The sequence below is a fragment of the Moschus berezovskii genome, chromosome 20 (genome assembly GCF_049115385.1).
Source record: "Moschus berezovskii isolate FMDL1 chromosome 20, NW_MosBer_1.0, whole genome shotgun sequence".
In the NCBI taxonomy this organism is placed as follows: Eukaryota; Metazoa; Chordata; class Mammalia; order Artiodactyla; family Moschidae; genus Moschus; species Moschus berezovskii.
Genome location: NC_142479.1, coordinates 64,888,927 through 64,912,171, shown reverse-complemented (window position 1 = coordinate 64,912,171; position 23,245 = coordinate 64,888,927). Strand labels below are relative to the sequence as shown.

The window sequence follows — 23,245 nt, the reverse complement described above, 5'->3', positions numbered from 1 at the left end:
GTAGGTCCTGAACCAGGCCTGGGAAACCTGTCTAAAGTTTGGTCAAGAAGAGCCTTTGCCCGAGTTCAGCCTGAGGATGGGCTCTGAGTTTGGAGAGCAGGCCAAGCTGTGTCTCAGGCTCCAGACAGAGAGTTCCCTCCCCACGACTCCGTCTGGCAGGAGGGGGAGCAAGATTTATCGCTCACAGGTCCTGGCGGATACAGGGCATGCCCAGGGCTCACCCAGGGTGAGCGGGTGTGCGAGAGAGTGAGGTGACCCCAGGCTCTGCCTTTATTAGGGTCTGAGGGAGGGGCGTGTGCGGTTTTGGGGGTCCCTCCTGGGCTAACTGATGCGTAAGAGGGAGAGATTGGGTGCAGGGAGCTAGAGGTGGGGTCACTGGCAGCTGGTTACCCAGGTCCTCCCGGGCCTCCGTGGCGTGGGAGGAGGCAGAACATCCTACCTGAATGTTCCGCAGGTGGCTGTGCCACACAGCCGGCCACATGTTCATTCAGGATGGATGTCTTTTGAAGCGGATGCCTTTGCGCTCGAAACCTAATGTCAGGCATCTACACTTCCGATTCGCCTGGGACTCGTGCCCGGTGCCTCCTGCCAGCTCCCCTTCCAAACTGCTGCGGTGCATGCCGGTCCACCTCCGACACGCGCTGGCCTTGTCTCAACCCAGCCAAGTCCCGGGAGCGTCCCAGGCTGCCCACCCCCTGCCTCCTCCTCCTGGCCTTCTCCTCCCCTCATCACGCACACACTTAATTTAGCCTAAGAAGTGATGGCACCTGTGATCTCTTCTCTTTTTATTAAACGTGAGATAAAATAGTGAAAGTGTTAGTCGCTCAGCCATGTCCGACTCTGCGACCCCATGGCCTGTAGTCTATCCACGCGATTCTCCAGGCAATAATACTGGAGAGGGCTGCCATTCCCTTCTCCAGGGGATCTTCCTGACCTAGGGATCGAACTCAGGTCTCCTGCCTTGCCTGTGGATTCTTTATCATCTGAGCCACCAGGGACACCCAAGATAAAATAAACACCCTGTCATTTTCATTAAAAACAAAGAAACAAAAAACCACTTTCTGCAAGCCTTTAATTTTTGTTCCACTCTTTAGAGTGTGGCCCTCACAGGCGGTCCCTGGACTCGCAGTATCAGCATGCCCTGGGAGCCTGTTGAGGATGCAGGGGCTTGGGCCCACCCTGACCTGACCTGCTGAAGCGGGAAATTGGGGGGCACGGGGAGCCATCTGAATTTTAACAAGCCCCCAGGAGAGTCTAATGCATTCTAGAAGTTGAGAACCACCAGTTTGGAGTAGAATTTTGGTCTCTGTTTCAAGTAAATCCATTTGAAGCAGCCAAGTCTCCTTAGCTATGGAGCCCTTCAGTATTTCCTTTCATTTTGGTCCTACTCATTTGAAGAGAACCCACCCCCAGGGCCTGAGTCCTCTTCGACAAGCCCACCGGTTACACAAGGAGCAGGTGCCTTGAAAACAATGCTTCTCCCCGTGCCTGCACAACAGAATCACCTGGGAAACCGCCGAACTCAGGGTTCTGGCCCCACCTCCAGGGGTCAGGGCCAAATGCCTGGATGTTCACAGCTCCTCCTTGGTTCCAAGCGGGGGCAGGTGTAGAAACCTGGTCCGGGAGGGGAGTGCCCTTCAGAGGAGAGTCTGGCCGCCTGCGGCCCATTGTAGCGGAATGGTGCGTGTGTGTGAGTCACTCAGTCGCGTCCAACTCTTTGCGAACCCATAAGAGTAGCCTGCCAGGCTCCTTCGTCCATGGGATTCTTCAGGCAGGAATACTGGAGTGGGTGGCCATTCCCTTTTCCAGGGGACCTTCCTGACCCAGGGATCAAACCCAGGTCTCCTGCATTGCAGGTGGATTCCTTACCATCTGAGCCACCAAGGAAGCCCCACTGTAGCGGAATACTCGCTGACAAACTAGAACTTTGGGTGGACTAAGCGAAAAGTGCCATTGCTGCGTGGCAGGGCTCATAATAGAGCCCCAAAAACCTCGCAGTCAAACTTGTTTACGTTGACTGTCTCCCTCGGGGGACAGACCTCGGATGTCCCCTGCTGTCCTTGCAGGAGAGGTCCTGTGAGGCCCCAGGGGCAGTCCCAGGCTGGTGGCCTTTCCCTGCCCCTCCCCTACCGTCCTTGTCTCCACTAACTGCTCATCAATCACACTGGCCACCCGGGTGCACTTTGTATTTGACTGGGGGCATTCAAGGACAGGCTGCCTGTAAGAGGCTCAGCACCCCTCCAACAGCTTCCAAAACATTACAGCTCATCTTCCACCCGAGACCTGGAAATAGCAAGTATTTCTTTCTTAAAAAGGATAAAGACTTCTTTTGAAATATTAAAAAAAAATTAAACTGTGTTCTAGAGTAATTTCCTCTTCAATGACTTGGTTTATAATATCTTATACTGGAAAACAGTATCTCCAAGGTGAAAGTCAAGGACCCTAAGTAGTAAATGGGACTTGACACACCAGCAAAAACTACAAGACAATGGCTTTCTCACCGAAACGTGCCGCCCTCCCACAGGCTCTGTGCTTCCACCAACCAATGTCCTGCTTGCCTGCTGATTTAAGTCTAACTTCCAGCTTCACGGGAGGAAGGGAGAGACCTGGGCCCTGGGGGCTAGGCCTCTGCTGGAAGGCCTTCTCCGCTTTGTTTGCAAAACAAAATGTGCTTTGAATGTAATGAGTCAGGAAAGAAGAATTTGATGAAGGTCTGGAAATGAAATTTCCTGCCTGTGGTTGGACTCAGCCGTCTGTCTCTAAATCTAGCCCAAGGACATTCATTGTGCCAAGACTAGGCTGGCTCTGCATCTCCCAGACTCCTTGGGTGGGGACAGGTCATCCGGGAAGCAGGGGGGCTGCCTGCACAAACGGTGGTGGAGACTAGCCTGTGATGTGGATGCCATACATCCCTGACTCCCTCTCTGGTCTCTGCCGCCACTGGGGGATTTGTCACCTACCTCGTGTCCCCTCCAGCCTGGCCTCTGTCCCTGAAGACTCCTTAAACAAAAAGGAACTGTAAATTTCAATCCTTTTGATAGGGACAGAGTAAAGGGGCAAAGTAGGTGATTGAACGGTTAACTCCATGAAGGGGTGAAAGGGAAAATATGGGAGACCCCAGAAGTTAATGACTGCTCAAGAAAAAGCAGGCTTGCTGTTGTTCAGTTGATAAGTCACATCCGACTCTGCCATCCCATGGACTGCAGCCCTCCAGGCTCCTCTGTCCTCCACTATCTCCTGGAGCTGGCTCAAATTCATGGCCACTGAGTCGGTGATGCTAGCATCTCATCTGATGATGCTAACCATCTCATCTTCTGCCACCCCCTTCTCCTTTGCTTTCAATCTTTCCCAACATCAGGGTCTTTTCCAGTGAGTCAGAACCACAACAAACCAAGAACCACATGGTCTAGCAATAAAACCATGCAACAGAAACACGAGACATACCCCCAAACGATAAAACAACAGTGGCATGAGACCCACATCCTGCTCAGGAAGGTCATGCTCCTCTGTGCACTAAAAACAAAAACATAAGGAGAAGATGTCATTACACTGAAACCTGAGTTATTTACCGTATTTACTGTATATTACTGCCTCATCCCCACTGCATCATGGCAGCCCCAGTTTGACCATGTAGGGACAAGAAAACCCCCTTGCCCAACGTGGAGGAGGAACTAATGATGAAAGCTTGATATCTACTCGAGAAGGAGGAAGAAGGTGGTCTTTATCCCCTCCTTACTTTTCCTTTGATTATAAAAATGTAGAGACATCCCTGGCAGTCCAGTGGTTAAGACTCTGCAATTCTAATGCAGGGGGCATGGACTCAATCCCTGGTTGGGAAACTAAGATCCCACATGTTGTGCCGTGTGGCCAAAAAATAAATAAAATTGGTAGATTGGTTGCTTTTTGTTGTTGTTGTTGTTTGCCTAGGCTCTCTCTTTTTAAAAAATTTATTTATTTTTAATTGTGCTTTACAATATTGTGTTGGTTTCCACCATACATCAACACAAATCAGCCAAAGATATACGTGTCCCCTCCCTTAAAATTTTTTAAAAAATGTAGCCACTAAGTTCTTAGCGTGGCACTCCCTTGCCAGCCCCCTTGTATCTCTCACAAGCGTTCTATACTAATAATCTCTTTCATTCCCTGTCACCCTGCTTGGAAACAGAGGGACCTATGCTCTATTGAGTTCCCAAGCATCTATCATTATTAGCATTGTTAATTGTGTTTATGTGTTTATTTTGGCTGTGCGGGTCTTCACTGCTGTCCTCAGGCGTTCTCTACTTGGGGTGAGCAGGGGCTGCTCTTCGTTCGGTGCTCGGGCTTCTCTTCTTGTGGAGCATAGGCTCTAGGCACCCAGGCTTCAGTACTGGCAGCTCGCAGGCTCTAGAGCGCTGACTCAGTAGTTGTGGAGCACGGGCTTAGTTGCTCTGCGGCATGTGGGATTTTCCTGGAACAGGGATCAAACCTGTGTTCCCTGCATTGCAGGTGGATTTTTAACCACTGGACCATAAGGGAAGCCCCCCGAGCATCTTTGCTGGTGGGAAAGCACTACTAAGGACCCCATGTGGCCATGCGTGTGCCTGAAACCAAGGGGCTTCCCGGAACTTGAGACCTTCTGAGAGAGACCTGGGCCCACTCAGATCAGCGGGTCACCTGGTTGTTGCCAGTAGAAGTGACACGACTGTCTAGTTCCCGTGGACATGTCAGGAACCCCTAAGAATCCCTGATGGTTCTCAGAGGCGTTTGAACTTTCTCATGACCTCACCCATTTTGCAATCAGTGAAGCCAGGCTTAGAATCGGATTTTCCAATTCACCAAATGCTGCTGGTTTGTCCAATCAAGGAACCACTTTAATTGCAAAGCTTTATTTTAAGGTCTTTAGGCTTGAGAGCCTCCTACCTGAAGGGTGGTCCTCTGACCAGACCACCTGGGAAACAACTGGAAACAAAGACTCTCCAATCCCACCCTGTAACTCCATCAGAACCTACAATGTCACCATGTCACCTCATCTGGTGGCTCGGATGGTAAAGAATCCACCCTCAAGGCAGGAGACCCCAGTTCGATTCCTGGGTTGGGAAGATCCCCTGAAGAAGGGATAGGCTACCCATTCTAGTATTCATGGGCTTCCCTGGCAGCTCAGACGGTAAAGAATCCACCTTGCAAGACCGTCATTAAAGCCTTGCTTCCCGCTGCACCTCTTGTCTCCAAGTCCATTCCTTGGGTGTGGGCCAATGGGCTTTATTTCTCACAAGGACAAAGCCCTGCTCCAGGGATGGGGAGGTAGAAGCGGAGGATGTGTGGAGGGTGCTGGAACCATCACTGGTCTTATTTAAAGACATAGAAAGATGCAGCCACTATGGAAAACAGTATAGAGATTCCTCACGAAACTTAAAATAGGGTTACCATATGATCTAGCAATCCCACTCCTGGGCATATGTCCAGAGAAAGTTCTGATTGAAAAAGACACATGTACCGCAGTGTTCACGGCAGGACCACTGACAATAGCCACGATGTGGGCTCGGCCCTCTCTGGGGTCTGGCTCTGAGAACGCTCACCAGCTCCCGTCCAGCGTCAGCCCCTCTCTTCAGCTCGTGGGCCGATGCTCTGTCTTTTCTTCCCTGCATCTTTCGAGGCCAGTGCTTCTGACCCCACTGCACAGGTGGCAGGGGCTGGGAAGGGTGTGCCGGCCCCCACGTGGCACTGGGCACTGTGCCCCTGTCACTGTGAAGACTGAGGTACATCCCAAGGCCCTGCAGACTGTGAGGTCACGAGCAATGCCCCTGACACTCTGGGCTTCACTTAGTGCAGCCTCTGAGATGCTGCAAGCTGGAATAGCTTCCTTCTCCTGCCCCCTTACCTAGAATACCTGGTCCCTGAGTCCTATCTGCAGCCCCCACCCCCATCCAGTTGGTCCCTTTGCCTCTCCTTCTGTTTAGAAGGAAGGAGATGACTTTCCTATTTTCCATGGGTGTGGCCTCTCGGGGACAGAGCTGGTCTCATCACCTGTGACTCTCAGGCCTCCTAGTTAAATGGGCTCCAGAGAGGGGAAAACAGAGTTTTGTGCTGTGCTGGGAAATCTGCAGTTGGCATCCATGGAGACTGGTTTTCTGAAAAGAAAAGCCCTGAGCTCTCGACCACCCCAGGCTTACCAGGAATTCAGAGAGGCAGGCCTGCTGCAAAAGTTCCCTTCAAGTCCCCAGTCCACGTTAGTGGTCCTGGAGGCCAGCACACTTTTAGTGTAGACCAGATAATAAAAACAGTTTAGGCTTCAGAATCTGGATGGTTTCTGTGGCAATGACTCAACTCTGCCATCGTTATCTGAAGCCGCCACAGGTGACATGTGGATGGTGGGTGTGGCCATGCTCCCAGAAAATGTTACTTCTAGGACTTCCCTGGTGGTCCAGTGGTTGAGATCGAATCCGCCTGTCAATGCAGGGGACACAGGTTCCGGAGGCTTCCACATGCCACGGGGCAACCAAGCCCATGTGCTGTAACTGCTGAAACCTGAGCCATGCTTGCTATGCAACACGAGAGTAGCCCCCACTTGCAGCAAATAGACAAATTTTTTAAAAAATGTTACTTCCAAAAATACGCAGAAGGGCCTAATTTGGCTTTCCAGCGGTGTGGCTGACCTCTCCGTAGAGAAAGAAGGGGAGATATTAACCAGCTTGATTTTCTTATTCATGAGTTCAAGAGCCCTCAAGAAGGGGCAACTCGGGGAGGCCCTGCCCACCTCACTTGGCGGGGGGACATTCTTGACTACCTGCCCTCAGTACAAGTGTTTGTTTGTGAATTACATTCATGTTCTATAGTGTTGACAATATTCTTTGTGAAGGGCTTCCCTGGTGGCTCAGGGGTAGAGTATCTGCCTGCCAATGCAGGAGATGGGGGTTAGATCCATGGGTCGGGAAGAACCTCGGGAGAAGGAAATAGTAACCCACCCCAGTATTCTTGCCTGGGAAATTCTCGCCTGCAAAAGAGTCAGCTAGGACTTAGCCACTAAAACCTACAGAAACGAAACATTTACAAAGATAACAAAGACAAAATGAGCAATGGGAATTTTTAACAATCTAGGCGTATAAGAAACTTTGTAATTAAAGCTACTTTTAAAAATCGATTACAGCTGAAATTTATAACCCTCACATTACGTCAACCTCAGATGGAGCTGATTTTACTGAATTTCTATTTTGTGTAATTATTGGCTTGTACTGAGGAATAAAGAAAGAAAATGTCTTCACAAAACAAAATAGCGACTAAACAATTCTTGATTTGAAGGTCTGAGTTTCTTCAGGTATTTTTTTAAATTTAGGGGTTTTTGAAATTGAGATACAAATAACATTCAGCATCGTATTAGTTCAATGTGTACCAAGTGATGATTCAGATATACACACACACAGAGACAGTGAAATGATGGGAGCTTCCCAGCTGGCCCTAGACGTAAAGAACCCACCTGCCAATACAGGAAACGTGAGTCGTGGGAAGGCCCCAGGCGCTGACTTCTTGATAAGTCCTCACATGGTAGAGAGGGGCTAAGAGCAGGCTCTCAGGTGTCTTTACTCATTAAAGCACTAATCCCACCATGAGGGCCCCACCCTCCTGACCTCACCTAACCCTCTTCACCTCCCAAAGCCTCCACCTCCTAATACTATCATCACACTGGGGGTGAGGGCTTCAACATATTAATTTTGAGGGGACCCAATTCAGTCCATAACAGCCAGGAAGACAATTGCAGAGATAGAATGGGATCATAAAAAATAAAAGAAAGCAGGAAAAGGGAACAAGAGAACACATGGGACAAGTTGAAAACAAATAGCAAGATCGTGGGTGTTGATCCATCCTATGGATAAATACATTAACCACCTCCCACTCCAGCACAAGCCAGGCCTCAGCCAAGAGTGAAAAGGTCGGGGGCAGGGGAAGGACCACGGAGAAGTCTTTTAGTGGATGAGAGACTGAGGTTACAATTTAGACCTTTGGGCCTTTATACCACAAAATGAGACACTTCTGACTTGGAAAATAACCCACAGAGCTATGGAACCTGCCCAAGAAAACACAGAGCTTTAGTGAAACAGGGGGGCTTCCCAGGTGTTGCCGTGATAAAGAATCTGCCTGCCAATGCATGAGACACAAGAGACTCCGGTTTGATCCCTGGGTCAGGAAGATCTCCTGGAGGAGGAGACGGCAACCCACTCTAGTATTCTTGCCTGGAAAATCCCATGGACAGAGAAGCCTGTGGGCTACAGTCCATGGGGTCCCAAAGAGTTGGACACGAGCATAGAACAGTGGTGAAACAGGGCATCACAGCAGAGAAGGCGCAAGAATACAGGTCAGCTGGAGAGCCCGTGTCATCACAGACCTTAGGCTGAGAGACACCAATCTGTTCCTTATCCTAAAGATCTAAGGGTTCCTGAGCTCAGACCTGCAGACAGGACCATCTCCCCTGCAAGGCGAATGGGAAGCCTTGCCAGCGAGGAGCAAGGCTGATCCGATGTCATTTCCACCTGGGCTTGCCAAGCAGATGACATGGAAGGTTTCGCAAGAGGGGTTCTTTCACTGCTGCTCCCTTCACCCTTGTTTAACACCCAGGGGTGGTCTACCTCTTGTGAGGTCCTGGGCTGGGGATGGTTGGAACTGGTTTCCAAAACTCCAAGTGTGTTTATGAAAGAGCAGGAATGCTCTGGCCAGGATGGAGAAAGAGAGACGGCAGGGCCTCTCAGATGCGATCTCTGGAGTCCTCGGTGCAGGCATCTTGTGGCTGCTTCTGACAGCTGGCCGGGGGGAGCCCGCTGCCACCTTGGTGGAACCAAAACCAGTCCCCAAGGAACCAGAGGCATGTGGCTCCACTCACTCCCTCAACCTCTGTGCTGCCCACCAGAGCCCTCTCCAGGGACCCTCTTTTCACCAGGGCAAGGGCAAGGATTGTGAGGGCTGCAGAGTTCAGGATTCTGCCCTGAGGAGTGTAAGCTCCATGGGGCCAGGCCCACCCACCGTCGTCTTGCTCACTCTTGCATCCCCTGCCCCTGGCACGGTTCTTAGAACAGAGTTGGTGCAAGAAAAACTGGGTTGCCCAAAAAATTTGTTCAGGTTTTTCTGTTAAAATCTTATGGAATATTTGTGGAATGAATTAATCATTATTAATAAAAAAAAAAAAACAAAGAAGCAGAAACCACAGCCGAAACCCTAATAAATCCATTAAAAATGTGCATAATTTACTCGCCAGCCCTGGAACACTAACATTAGACGCCGAGGGGGAACCACTGGGGGCTTGAAGGCAAGGAGGTAGAGGGGTAGGGAGTGAGAGGCACCTGCTTTGGGGGCAGAGTTTATGGGAATCCTCAACACTCGGAGATCAAGATAAATGACATGCAATGCAACACTTGAAGGAAGTCAAAGTGAATGAAAATTATGCATGATAACAAAATATGCATATTCCAAGTAAAGACAAGATAAGCAGCAGTGCCGAGCTTCCCAGGTGGCTCAGTGGTAAAGAATCCGCCTGCAATGCAGGAGAAGCGGATTGGATCCCTGGATCGGAAGACCCCCTGGAGGAGGGAAACGACAACCCACTCCAGTAGTCTTGCTTGGAGAATTCCATGGACAGAGGAGCCTGGCAGGCTCCAGTCCATGGGGTCATAGAAAAGTGGGACTGAACGACTAATCTACACCACCAACAACAGAGCAGCAGGGTTGTATTGCAAGGAGACGCAGGGGAGGCTGACTTGAGGACACTGGGAGAGGAGTGTGGAAATGAGGCCACTACTGGGCTTCCTTCCTCTCCACTCCCAGTCCCAAGCTCCCAGGCTCACTGGCTAGAGAACTGTGGGTATCTGGCCAGGCAAGGGGGTCCTGAGGCTCAGTTTAGTCCCCACAGAGAGGACCGGAGTAGGTCCCATCTGTGGACACGATGCAGCCCTCCGTCCCCACTCCAGGGGGTAGAGCTGCCCTGCTCCTGGGCCTGTGAGTCCATTTCCAGGAGCAGAGTGGACCCTCAGCTCCCTGGGCCCAATGCCCACCAGAGCACGTGCAATTCTTGGGAGCCCGCATTGGGAGAACACTCTCAGCAGGAGCGATCAAACATACAGACAGGAGCCAGACCGTGAATGACCAGAGAACTTGGATGACACCCTGTGCAGCAATCAGGACAAAACAGCCAGGACTTGGTCAATGACGGCCAGCTTCCCTGGTTTTTTGTCCCTGCTTTCAACTCAGGGCCAACCTGCAGAAAACAAGTGTGCCCCATAACCAATCACAAAGGACGGCCTGCTTCTAACTAGTCCACGGCCAGTTCCCTGATGCCAACAGCCACCAATCGGGGCTTGCCCAAAGCTCTGCCTTTGTTCCGCTGGCAGCTCTCCACGGCTCTGGCTGTCCCCCGTCTCGTCCCCTCCCTCCATCCACCTCTCTCCATCCGTCCTTCCATCCCTCCGACCATCTCTTTCCAAACACAGGTGATGGGAGAGGCTCCATGCCCTGGCTGGCTCTGAGGAAGTAGCCTGGGCTCTTCTTGTTGGGGCCGCCTTAGCTTTCTGGAGCCTGGCCTGGGGCACCGGCACTGTCTTGGGTGCTGGTCTCTGACTGGCTGAGCCGGCGAAGTACCAGCTCTCTGAGGGCCCTGGGTTGTTGGGGCTCTGGGGAAGCAGGGCTGCTCCCTCTACCCAGAACAGCTCCCGCAGCTTGCTGAAAGGGATGCGGGGTAGAGAGGCAGGATGGCATTGTGGGTAGAAGTCCAGACATGTAGCCAAATGGCCCGTGGTTGTAGCACAAGCCCACCCTCAGGCTTGGCCGGCCAGCCTCTCAGGCCTCATTTGAAAACGGGGGACAATGAAAGTGCCCCCTCATAGGGCACTATTGCCTCACCTGCTATTTTCACCCGTCTCCATTTGACGTGTCAAGTGGAACAATAAACTCCCGCATTCTCCTGGAATTTCTTTTCACCCTGGAAGCTGAAGAGTTCTCCAGGGTCCCTGGCTTCACGGCAGTTTTCAGGCAGCCTCGACACTATTTCTAGCCCTTTGTGCACATTCTTAGATTTTGTTCTTTTCCTTCACAGTTGAACACCCAGACCACTGGGGTGATACCAGTGAACGCATTATTGTTGTAAAAAAAAATTGTTAATTGCAGCAAGACTAATGATTTCTCAGATTGTCTGCACTGTGCTAAGTCTATGGGACCCCAGCGTCCTCCCTTGAAGCTGCCACCCGCCGAATTAAAATGAGCCCAGAACGTTCCTCCCTCCTCCTGTTCAGCATGAGGGGTGATGTGTGTGTGTGTGTGTTAGTCGCTCGGTTGTGTCCAACTCTGTGCAACCCCACAGACTGCATGCAGCCCACCAGGCCCCTCCATCCATGGGACTCTCCAGGCAAGAACGCTGGAGTGGGTTTCCATATCCTTCTCAGGGGGAGATGTGTACCTGGCTTCTTTTTTCCCCTTTTTGACCTTGCCATGATACATGTGGAATCTTAGTTCTATGACCAGGATTGAACCCACACCCCCTGCAGTGGAAGTGCAGAGTCTTAACCACTGGGCAGCCAGGGAAGTCCCGGGGAGCCTGGCTTTTTAACCTCAGTCTTTTCTGTCCCCTTTTGTTCTTCCTCCTGCTCTCTCTGCTCCCATCTCCAATCCCTGGGGGCTCGTCCACGCGCTTCCGCTGCCGATTCAGAGATCCCAGGCCCCCAGGGTTGACAACTGTGTCACACATGTCAACCCTGGGCTCTCAGTTCTCATCCTGTGTAATGAGATTACTGTTAAAACAGAAGTGTATTAACAGATAAGGTTTCCCAGGTGGCGCTAGTGGTAAAGAACACATCTGCAAGTGCTGCTGCTGCTGCTGCTAAGTCACTTCAGTCGTGTCCGACTCTGTGTGACCCCATAGACGGAAGCCCACCAGGCTCCCCCGTCCCTGGGATTCTCCAGGCAAGAACACTGGAGTGGGTTGCCATTTCCTTCTCCAATGTGTCAAAGTGAAAAGTGAAAGTGAAGTCGCTCAGTCATGTCTGACTCATAGCGACCCCATGGACTGCAGCCTACCAGGCTCCTCCGTCCATGGGATTTTCTAGGCAAGAGTACTGGAGTGGCTTGCCATTGCCTTCTCCTCTGCAAGTGCAGGAGACTTGAAAGATACCAGTTGGATCCCTGGGTTGGAAAGATTCCCCAGGAACAGGGGATGGCTCCCCACTCCAATATTCTTGGGGTTCCCTGGTGGCTCAGATGGTTTGTTTGTTGGGCTTCCCTGGTGGCTCAGCAGTAAAGAAGGAAGGAAAGTCACTCAGTCGTGTCCGACTCTTTGCGACCCCATGGACTGCAGCCTCCCAGGCTCCTCTGTCCATGGGATTTTCCAGGCAAGAGTACTGGAGTGGATTGCCATTTTCTTCTCCAGGGAATCTTCCCGACTCAGCAGTAAAGAACCTGCCTGCCAATGCAGGAGACATAAGAAACACACATGTTTGATCCCCGGGTCTGGAAGGTCCCCTGGAGGAGAGCATGGCAACCCACTCAAGTACTCTTGGCTGGAGAATCCCATGGACAGAGGAGCCTGGTGGGCTACAATCCATAGGGTCACAAAGAGTTGGATACGACAAAGCAACTTAACACATAACACGCACATTAACAGGTAAGGACAACCATGCACACTTTTCTTCAGAAGGATTTCACTATTTAGAACCCTGATGAACCCAGGCAAGGGTGGGGGGAGGTGGGAAGCCCGACCGACCCAGCACTCTCACCCTCTGCTTTCCTCTAGTTCTCGCCTTCTAACATGGTTTAATGTACTTATTTGTGATGTTTGTTCATTGTCTCCCTCTATTTAAAGTTCCCTGAGATAAAGCAGTGCCCGGCACATAGCGTGCACTCGAGAAATGTTCACAGAAGGAAGTCGTGAGTTACTCCGTGCTCAGTGACGCCCTGAGGTTGCTTGTCCTGGGCCTGTGGTGAACACAGAAATTGCGAGCCAATGTCCAGACCCTCTGAGAGCTCCCGGGCATCTAAATGCATGGTCATTTTTCCTGGTAGTTCATCTTTATCATATTTTACAAAAGTATAAGTCGCATGATGGATTGGAAATGAAAAATAAAGCAACTGGTCCTTTGCCACAGGTGGCTTGAGAAGCACCAGATTAGCAGACAAGAGGTCTGGAGGCCTGGGACACAGGAAGAGTGCACTTCTTAGGTACACGTTTAAGTCAAAAGGAGTCCATAGCTGGTATGCCATGTGCAGAGCGGCCACAAAGGTGGCCTGGGGTGAACAGGGCTGGGTATTAAAATCCCCTCTGGTCAACAATCAGTTGGTGAAGTCAGTGGTGAAGTCTGTTATCTCGGTGGCATCAGAGAGTCTAGCAAATGTGAATTTCAAGGACTGGCCAGTTTAAAAGGGCTCATTCTGCCTGGACAGAGAGTGCAGTGTCAGCTCTGGGTCTGCGTGGCGAGGCGACAGTCCCCAGCCGTCCATTCAGACACTAACCTAGATGCTGCTGGGAAGGTAATCTTGTGGATGTGATAAAGGTCCATCATCAATTGGCTTTACATAAGGGAAATAGCCTGGATAATTGGGGTGGACCTCACCCGATCAGTTGAAAGGCTTTAAAAGCAGATCTGAGGTTTCCCTAAAGACGAAAGAATTTCATCTGTGGCCGGCAGCTTGAGCTAGTGCTCAGGAGTTCCAATCTGCCCTTTCTAATAGCCAGCCCTGTGAATTCAGACTTTCCTAGCCAGCCAACCACAATCACATAAGCCAGTCCCTTGTGATAAGCCTACACACACACACACACACACACACACACACATCCTGCTGGTCCTGTTTCTCAGGTCAAACCTTGACTGATCCAGAGTGTGTTAGCAACCAGTGCCAGGTTTTGGTGTGGTGTGGTCAGAATACCGGAAAACCATGAAAACCTCAAACTTCCATTTACCCAAATGTAACTGTCAATAGAACATCTTCGTCGTGGAATGAGAAGCTGAATTTTCCATTTTCTCAATCCTTGGCAGCAAAACATGGTTGCATTTTGTACAGAGGACACATCTGCAAGCGCACAGCTGCCGGCATCAAAGAGCAGAGCCCAGGCAAGACGATCCTGGTAGCGCTGTCTGGACCTGTGTGTGGGCCGTCGACCCCGAGTAGGAGGTAAGGCTGTTTCTTAGTGAAAAGATATTCCAAGGAGGAAAGTGAGGCACACAGTGATGGGGTGCCCCTCCCGAGGACACGGAGCTGACATGGCAGGGAGGGGGAGGCGTGTTCCGCGAGCCGAGTCCTCATTTATAAAATTGTCCAACTGGGTGATCCCCGAAGGCCTCCTACCTCTGCACTCTGGGGTTCGGTCCACAGGACACTGGACTCAGCATCAGACAACAGCTGTCTGGTCAGGGCAGCGAGCTTTCATTTTGTGAGCTTCATTCCTGTTGAGACACGTCCTACCCTGGAAATGCTGAACAGGCTCTGAGAACCTCTGAATTATATTCTGACTCAATGAAGCTTCAATACTCACCTGGGGGCACAGCTCTTATTAGCATGGGCCTTCATACCCCCGGAGCATTTTTCCACATTTACAGATGCTGTGAGTGACCCGATCTTTCCAGAACCAGCATTGGTGCTGTTTTCCCAGTGCTGTGATTTAGCTCTTACACATGTATCCTGGGTTTGTCTCTCCAATGCACAAACACGCCAGTGGTCGACTCTGACCTCAGCACCTGGCATTCTGTCTTTGCCTGTGAAACATCAGGAAACACTTACCCCGTGGGAAGGCTTGGGGAAAGCTGGCGATTGCTGGTGGGGCTTCTTTCACTTGGGAATCAGTGCACATGCCTTGGGAAATGGCTTTGGGAAAGCCAACCTGGGGCCCTCCTCGGACCCAAGACCCACTGTGGTTGGCGGTCCGTCTGCTCATGGTGGGAGGGGTCTGAGGCTCTTCCCTTACCCTGACCCTTTCCACCAGTTTCTGCCACTCTTCAATGATTTACAAAAAGCAGCCACGGTTCTCAAGATAGAGACAAGTCACATAACGTCGAGGAATGCAGAAATACACAGATGCATCCAATTACTTTGACTGTGCAGATATCTGACATAAACCATGGAACGCAGAGGAAATCTCCAACTTTCCAAACGTGAGGAAGGAGGCGTGGGGAAGGAACCCCAGCCTGACCCGTGGGGAGCTGGCTGGGTCATTTCATCTGGAGGAAGTGGGAACTGACGGAAACCAGATGCCCTGGGGACCCCTTGGAAATCAAAACAGCGATAAAATGAGGGAGCAGAACTTTGCTTTGCAGACGGTGCTGGATTTTGTCTTGCAGGCTGGAGACAGTTCCTGATTGATGTTTACGTCCGTGAGTCATTCTCAGGGTGTTTATGAGACTGAAGGGGAGAGAATAGCAAAAACACAAGGCATGCCGGGCTTTTAGAATAAAAATGGACTTTCTTCTACCTGGAATGTGGCTATGCTTTAAGTTGAGCAATCAGGGAAAACCTGGAGTCAGGATCTGGAAATTTCATTTCTGCCCAGTCTGGTCTTTTCATATTTTGGGCTTTGGGGCTGGTTCCTCGGAGTCTCCCAAACTCTCCCCACTTCCTTGTGGAGCAAAGTGAGAATGAAAGAAAAACCCAAGAAGAAAACACTGATCAGGACTTCCCTGGCGGTCCAGTGGTTAAGACGCCGCCTTCCGATGCAGGGGGTGCAGGTTCAAGCCCTGGTCAGGGAGCTAAGATCCCACATGCCTTGAGGCAAAACACCAAAACAGAAGCTATACTGTGACAAATCCAATAAAGACTTCAAAACAATCTAAACATGCAGTTGTCATATAGCCCAGGATTATAGTCTTGGACATTTATCCTGGAGGAAGAAAACTTATGTCCACAAAAATATCTGTATATATTATTTATAGCAATTTTTATTCATAAAAGCCAAAAAGTAAAAACAAGTAAAATGTCTGACAGTAGAAGTAGTATGGTTAAACAAAAGCTGGTGCACCCGTACCCTTGAATAGCACTTGGCAAAAAAAAAAACGGTATTACTGACAACAACCTGGACAGATCTCAAGGGTATTACGCTGAGAAAAAAAGGTTCATCTCCAAGGGTCACATACAGGATGACTTACTATAATTTTGTCAAAATGACAACATCATAGAGATGGAAAAGAGATCAGTGCTAGGGGTTTTAGGCAGCAGGGAAGGTTATAGGTAGTGGGTGTGACTCTAAAGGATGTCGAGAAGATCTTGGTAGTGAGGGAACACTCCTGTGCCTTGATTGTGGTGGTTACATAAATCTACACATCTGATCAAATGAGAGGGCTGTACACAACTTTGTGAGTGTCAAGTTTCCTGGTTTTGATGCTGTATTATGATTATGTAGGATGTAACTGTTGTGGAAAGCCGGGTGAAGTGTACACAGGACCTCTCTGTACACAGTTTCCTATCAATTTATTTTCTTTTTTAACATTTATGTGGTATCTTTTTTACATGTGGCATGGGATCTTTAATTGTGGCATGTGGGATCTTGTTCTCTGACTAGGGTTCAAACTTGGGTGCTGCATTAAGAGAGCTGACTCTTAGCTACTGGACCACCAGTGAAGTTCCCCTGTCAATTTATGAATATTTCAAATGAAGAAGCTGTTTGCTGTTTTTTTCTTTTTTTTTTTTTAATATACACTAGGAAGGATGATAGAAGTTGAAATATTCTATGGTTCTACTTTTTGAGAATAAATGAGGAAACATTGATTCCTTTTAGACTAAATATTCACAATGTAAGGCTAACTAAAAAAAGAATACAGAGCTATGTAATTTCCAAACTGCTGGGGTGGGGATGAGCTACCGAAAGCTCAATCAAAAAGAGAAGAAAAGAGGAAAATATATAAAATGTAAAATAAGAAATTTCATAATATGGTAGATACAAACCCAGAATAGGAATTATGATTATGAATGGGCTAACTTTGCCAGTAAAATGACAGAGGTGATTAGATTAGACTAAAAAAAATTACTATCAAGATACATTTAATTACAAGAGATTCTGTTTAATTACAGAAAGATCAGGCCTAGATATGAGAAGCAAACAGTACCAAGAAAAAGCTGGCTTATACTAGTGAGCGGTAATAGCCAGTTTCTTCTTCTGAAACATTCATAGATCGACAGGAAATGGTAAACGTTTTTGCTATAATTTTAATTATTTATTTATACTTGGTTGCACTGGATCTCTGCTGCTGTGTGTGGCTTTCTCTGGCTGCAGTGAGCAGGGGCTGCTCCTCACTGGGGCAGGGGCTGCTCCTCATTGGGGTGGGTGGGTTTCTCCCTGCAGTGGCTTCTCTCGCTGTGGAGCACAGGCTCTAGGCAGGCGGGCTTCAGCAGTTGCACTTCACAGGCTCAATAGTGGTGGTGCATGGGCTTAGTTGCCCCTCAGCACGTGGAATCTTCCCAGACCAGGGGTCGAACCCGTGTCCCCTGCATTCACAGGCAGATTCTTCTTCACTGTGTCAGCCAGGGAAGTTCCAGGAAATGGTAAACTTCAAGGCAACAGAGCATCCACAGGAAAACTTGCAAGTGAATGTTCATAGCAGCGTTACTCGTAACAGCAAAAATGTGGACAGAACATGAATGTCCATGACTGATGAGTGGACACATAAAAGGTGGCACGTGCATACAGCAGAACAGTGTTCAGCAATAAAAAGGAACGTTTCAACATGGATGAACCCCGAAAACGCGTTAAGGAGAGAAGCCAGTTACAATAACTTCATGTTCCTTTTTTATGAAAGGCCAGAACGGACAAATCTCTAGAGAGAGAGAAAGCGGATTGCCTGGGGCTGAGAGAGCAGTGGTGGTGGTAATGAGGTATACCTGCTGACAAGTCTGGGATTCCTTTTAGGGGCAACGAAAATGTTCTAAAATAAGATTGTGATGATGGACACACAACACTGTGACTACTGGAAACCACTGTACTATATACACTTGAAACTGGGTGGATCATGAGTGTTAACTGGACCTAAATAAAGCTGTTTTGAAAAAGAGACTTTAAAAATCCTCCAAACCCGGGCCACAACCCATTTCCAGGATTCACATTAGAATCAATTTCTAACAGTTCACGTATTTAATTCGCATCAGAACTGGGACTCAGACATCAGTTCTTTCAAGAATTCTGGGTCATCGCGACACGTACCCACTTGGAGCTTCAATAGACCAGGTGACAGCTATGTCTGCCCCAAACCCGAACACTCTCAGCTAGACCTTCTGGGGCCCCCAAGTCTGACGCTCACTCTTAATGGTGGCAGACACTCTATTCAATGCTCAACCTGGCTGGGCAGAAGCACAAAGGCACCAGACACTGTAAACGTGGCCCAGGCCACCAGCACTGCCAGCTGATGCTGGACCTCCCACTCCTCTGCTTTGGGGCCTGAAGGAACAGCTACTCACAGCAAGGTCGAAGCGTTCCGTCATCCCCTGGAGATGTGGGTATTCCCCATGATGCTCAGATTATCCAGGGCCCGTAAGACCACATTCCAGTCTCCAAAACACCTGTGCTTCTGTGGCAGGTGCAGAGTCCAGGAAAAGGAATGAGAGCCTCAGATGTTCCACTGTCCCCTGGATCTGGCCTACTCACCAGCAGAGGAGCTGAGAGATCCTGCGACGGTGTCAGCTTCAGCAGACACCCCGAGTCCCATACCACATTGGGTTTGATAGGGACCCCCAAAGATTTACGTACACCTGGAGTTGTGCTGCTGCTGCTGCTGCTAAGTCACTTCAGTCGTGTCCGACTCTGTGTGACCCCATAGACGGAAGCCCACCAAGCTCCCCCATCCCTGGGATTCTCCAGGCAAGAGCACAGGAGTGGGTTGCCATTTCCTTCTCCAAAGTGTGAAAGTGAAAAGTGAAGTTGCTCAGTCATGTCCGACTCTTAGCGACCCCACGGACTGCAGCCCACCAGGCTCCTCCATCCATGGGATTTTCTAGGCAAGAGTACTGGAGTGGCCTGCCACTGCCTTCTCCGACCTGGAGTTGTGAGGGAGACTTTATTTGGGAAGTAACTAGTGAGATGAGATCCTCCTGGATGAGGGTGGGCCCTCATCCAATGAGAAAGTCCTTATGAGAAAGCAGAGGTGCATAGGGCAGAGGCCATGTGACATGCAGGCAGTGAGCACAGAGATGCAGCCACAGACCAAGGATCACTGAGGCTCCTGGAGGCCTCAGAAGTGGGGAGAGGCAGGCAAGTTCCCCGCCTTCATGCCTTTAACTCCCATCTCGCACACCAGGGTTGGTCCTGGGCAATGAGATGGCCAGATGATTTCTCACCATGGACCAGAAAGGAAAGAGAAAAGGCTTTGAGATCAGAGGCTGCCTGACCACACCCACCTCTCTCTTCCCCCTTTAAGAACTCCGTTTCTGGAGGAAGGACATCAGGAGGAAGGAAAGCACATTCAGATTAATATTTTCTGCAAGGAAGATGGTCCCCAGCAGTAGCTGAAGACACTGGACCACTCTGCAGTCCCTCCTGGGTCCCCCCCTCACCCCAGCAGATCGTCCTGTGAGACAAAGGACAGCACAGTACATGTGTGATGGGGGGTGGGGTGGAGAAGTGACCCCCCCACCCCATAGCAACAAGATCGTCTTCCCTGAAGTCTGAAGGGCTTGGGGTTCAGCAGAAGCACCCCCTTCCCCTGAAGGTAGCCAAGAGGCAGACCCACAGGTACATCAGAGCTGGGGCAAGGAGGGCAGGCAGTTCCCACCTGTGCCCATCATGTCAAGGTGGGCGGAACAGGATTCCTCGAGTTCCTGTGGACCCAGGGAGGCCACTGACATGGCTGGAGGGCCAGTCATGCCTCCCCAAGTATCACCCACTGGTGGGCTGGGAGTGCCCCTTCTCATAAGAACGAGAGCGGTGTGGAGCAGAGACTCTGTAGGATCCCCAACACTGGTTGGCTAGGGGAGGAGAGGATGGTGCCTGAAGACCCGGGGTCACCATGGGACATGAGAGAAGTCTCCAAGAATCTGATGGGAACCCACCCCCATAGCCCGCGGTCAGCCACAGGCATGCACCTCTCTGGGTGACACCCCGAGGCTCAGCACCCTCAGCAGGCTGCAAGTGTGGGCCTCTGGGATGGGAAGGGATCAGAAGGCTCCTGCATTCTCCTCCTGGCAGCTGTGCCTGGGCTTGGAGAGGAGCCTGGAGCAGACGGAGGTGGTGGACTCACCCTCGAATGGGCTCAGATATTTACCTGAGAGGGATGAAGCTTTATACCAGATGCCGCTAGAGGAAAATGCCTGACGGAACTGTTTACTGGGTTAACGGGAGTTAAATTTAGTGTTCTTGTTGTCAAGCAGGAATGAGGGCCTGTCAGAGGAATGTCTGAGCAGAGACGAGAATAGAATCGCACGTCTGCACACAGTGGACTGAGAGCCGGCATCTCACACCTGCTCTAAGACAGACACTGACATCCACGCGCTGAGCGTAGAACTTGAACAAAAGGACATCAGCTGTCACGGATAAAGAAAGGGGTTAGTAAAGAAGCAAACACAAAGGACCGGATCTCCCCGAGCCCAAGGAAAACTCATCCTAGATCTGAAAATGAGACTGACAGCTAGCAGTTTGAAAACCTCAACGAGACAAGCACACTTCTGGCAAAATTAATCAAGAAAATGGAGAAACCGCAGGCGTGTTAGGAATGCGAGCGTCTTGTCTTGTGTCTCGTGCTTAGTTGCTCAGTCGTGCCCAACTCTTTGCGACCCCATGACCTGTAGCCCACCAGGCTTCCTCTGTCCATGGGGAGTCTCTAGGGAAGAATACTGGAGTGGGTCCCCATGCCCTTCTCCATGGGATCTTCCTGACCAAGGAATCAAACCGCAGTCTCCTGCATTGCAGTCGGATGCTTTAGCAGCTGAGCTATTGGGGAAGCCCCTAATGAGGGTGTAGTTATTGCAAATAAAAGGGAAAGTTAGATGTGAAAGCCGTAGGTACCATTTCATGCCACTAACTTGAAATTCTAGAACATTTTGAGAAACGTGGTCTCCTGATCATGCTGGTTCATCTAGTAAGTTTTCAAGATGGACAAACATACATACACGTCGTCTTGGACATTTATCACCATCATCCCCATCACAACCTGTGACAGAGACTCTTACTGAGATCAAATACTTTAAGTACGGGTCACAGGCTGTGGAAGCGTTTTGGCGGCCTTGATCCTGGCTCTCTCCCGGATTTAACCGAATGAGACACTTGATTTTGGAGCAAAGGCAACAACTCGTTTGCTCACGGGGGCCGGGAGCCAAGCGGCCCATCCTCCGCTCTGTTGCACGAGAAGCACAGGAAACCAAACGGAAGGCCTGGCCTCGGTGAGCAAGGGAGCGAAAACCATCTCTTCTCCATAAATCTAGTTTTCAAATAGTTCTGTCCAAACAAACTACTCTTTCCCAGATGATCCCTTCCCCTCCACCAGGGTCTATCTTCAACACCACTTACCATTTTCCTCCAGCTCCCCCAGTTGAAATTCTACCTTTGTCTCCAAAGACTTAATTGGAATGAAAATCAATTCACAAAGCTTCCTTGATCCACCGTCTCCCCAGATCTAACCTCCCTCCCCTGGGTGCCCCAATATCCACACGATGCCTCCTGAAGAACCCTTTCTGGGGCTCCTGGGAAGGAGGGCCCCACCCCTTCCCGTGGAGCAGAGGTTCTGTCTTGCTGTTTTTCAACGCTTTGTCCTGCCTTCCTACTTAGGTGTCCAGTTACATGGTGCTCATCTCAAGCCATTTTGCATGTGTTCTAGAAAACGTGGCTGCCCATGTAACTGAAGAGAAGAATGGGCCACATTCGAGGCCCAATCCTGCAGGGCTCCCTAAAGGAAATACCTGTACAGAGTAAAGAAAAGCCCCTCTGTCGGTGCGGACTCTGAACAGGGTGGTCTGCGCTGAGTGGTGGACAAGGCCTTGGGACACCTGACCTGGTCTCAGATTTGCTGCTAACTTGTGTGTGTGACCACCGGCAAATCATTGACTTGTGGGCTGAATCACCTTTCTGTACTGAGATGTGAGGACCTTTGGGGTACACAGAAGGCTAAAGGTCCTTTCAAAGCCCCCCAGTTCTGTGTGGACTCTATCGATCTGTCAATCTCCTTATCTAGGAGGAGTGACCCAGCTGTGGGGAGGCATGTGTAACTCCAGGAATGCTGTGAGTGGTCATTTGAGGATGGCTCACCGGAGCCGGAGGGCTTCTCAGGTGGCTCAGTGGCAAAGGATCTGCCTGCCAATGCAGGAGGCTCAGGAGACTTGGGTTTGATCCCTGGGTAAGGGAGAGCCCCTGGAGAAGGAAATGGCAACCCACTCCAAAATTCTTGCCTGGAAAAATCCCATGGACAGAGGAGCCTGGCAGGCTACAGTCCATGGGGTCACAGAGTCAGACACGACTTAGCAACTTAGCACGCACACACGCACACCCGGGCCGCGAAGACAGCCCCTCCTCACTTCACACCCAGTTACCTCGGTCACTGGAACAAGTCTGGCCAGGATATTTGGCTGTTGAGGAGCTGCCATCACTTTTTAAACATGATGTGATTTTCAATCGGTGGCTGGTCCTTCCAGGGCCCTGACTGCAACACAAGGAACCACGGGGGACTCCAGAACTTGAAGGTCAGGGCCTTCTGCCACAGGGCAGTTTTGCTGGGGAAAGCAGCTCTGCTGCACATGTCCCATACTTGCTTGAAGTTAATGACCATATTAGGTGGCAGGATTCAGGTTGTCCTGAATGCTTGTCCCCGAGGCAGGCTGCTGCAGCTGTCCCTTTCTGAGCAAGCACCCAAGTTCAATCTAAACCACTGAAGAGCTTCTGTACCAGGCCCTGAGCACCTGCCCTGAGTCTGATGTAATGACAGACACCACGGGGGCTGTGACTACTCATAAACGGGAGGATTGCCTGTGACAAAGAACCTCTGGTTACCCTGCCATTGGGTAATGTGTTTTATAATTCTTGCCTGGAGAATCCCATGGACAATGGAGCCATGGGGTTGCAAGAGTCAGACATGACTTAGCAACACACACACACACGTTTATAGACCCCACTGTCTACATGAGACAAGAGGCACAAATGAGGACTGTCCTGGGCAAACGGGACGTTTTGTCAAGCTGGCTGAAGGAAGCAAGTGCTAAGAAGTTGGGGAGAAGAACAAGAGACCTTTGTGGGCTGAAGAGAGAAGGACATTTCCTGAAGGATTAAGGAGGTTGGTGCTGGATTCGAAGGACGCTGGCGTTAGGACCAGGCAGAGTGCTGGGCCCTGGGCTGGAGGAGCAG

General features: G+C 50.3%; 1 protein-coding gene across 1 annotated transcript in view; it reads right to left on the bottom strand.

Moving 5' to 3' along the window:
- The window catches only part of DNAH17 (dynein axonemal heavy chain 17), a 120,533-nt gene extending 97,573 nt beyond the window's left edge, over positions 1 to 22,960 (bottom strand). Inside the window, exon 1 of the mRNA XM_055408447.2 lies at positions 22,438 to 22,960. The gene's annotated coding sequence lies outside the window, so the exon portion shown is untranslated. The remainder of the gene's footprint in view (positions 1 to 22,437) is intronic.
- Positions 22,961 to 23,245: the final 285 nt, after the last annotated feature.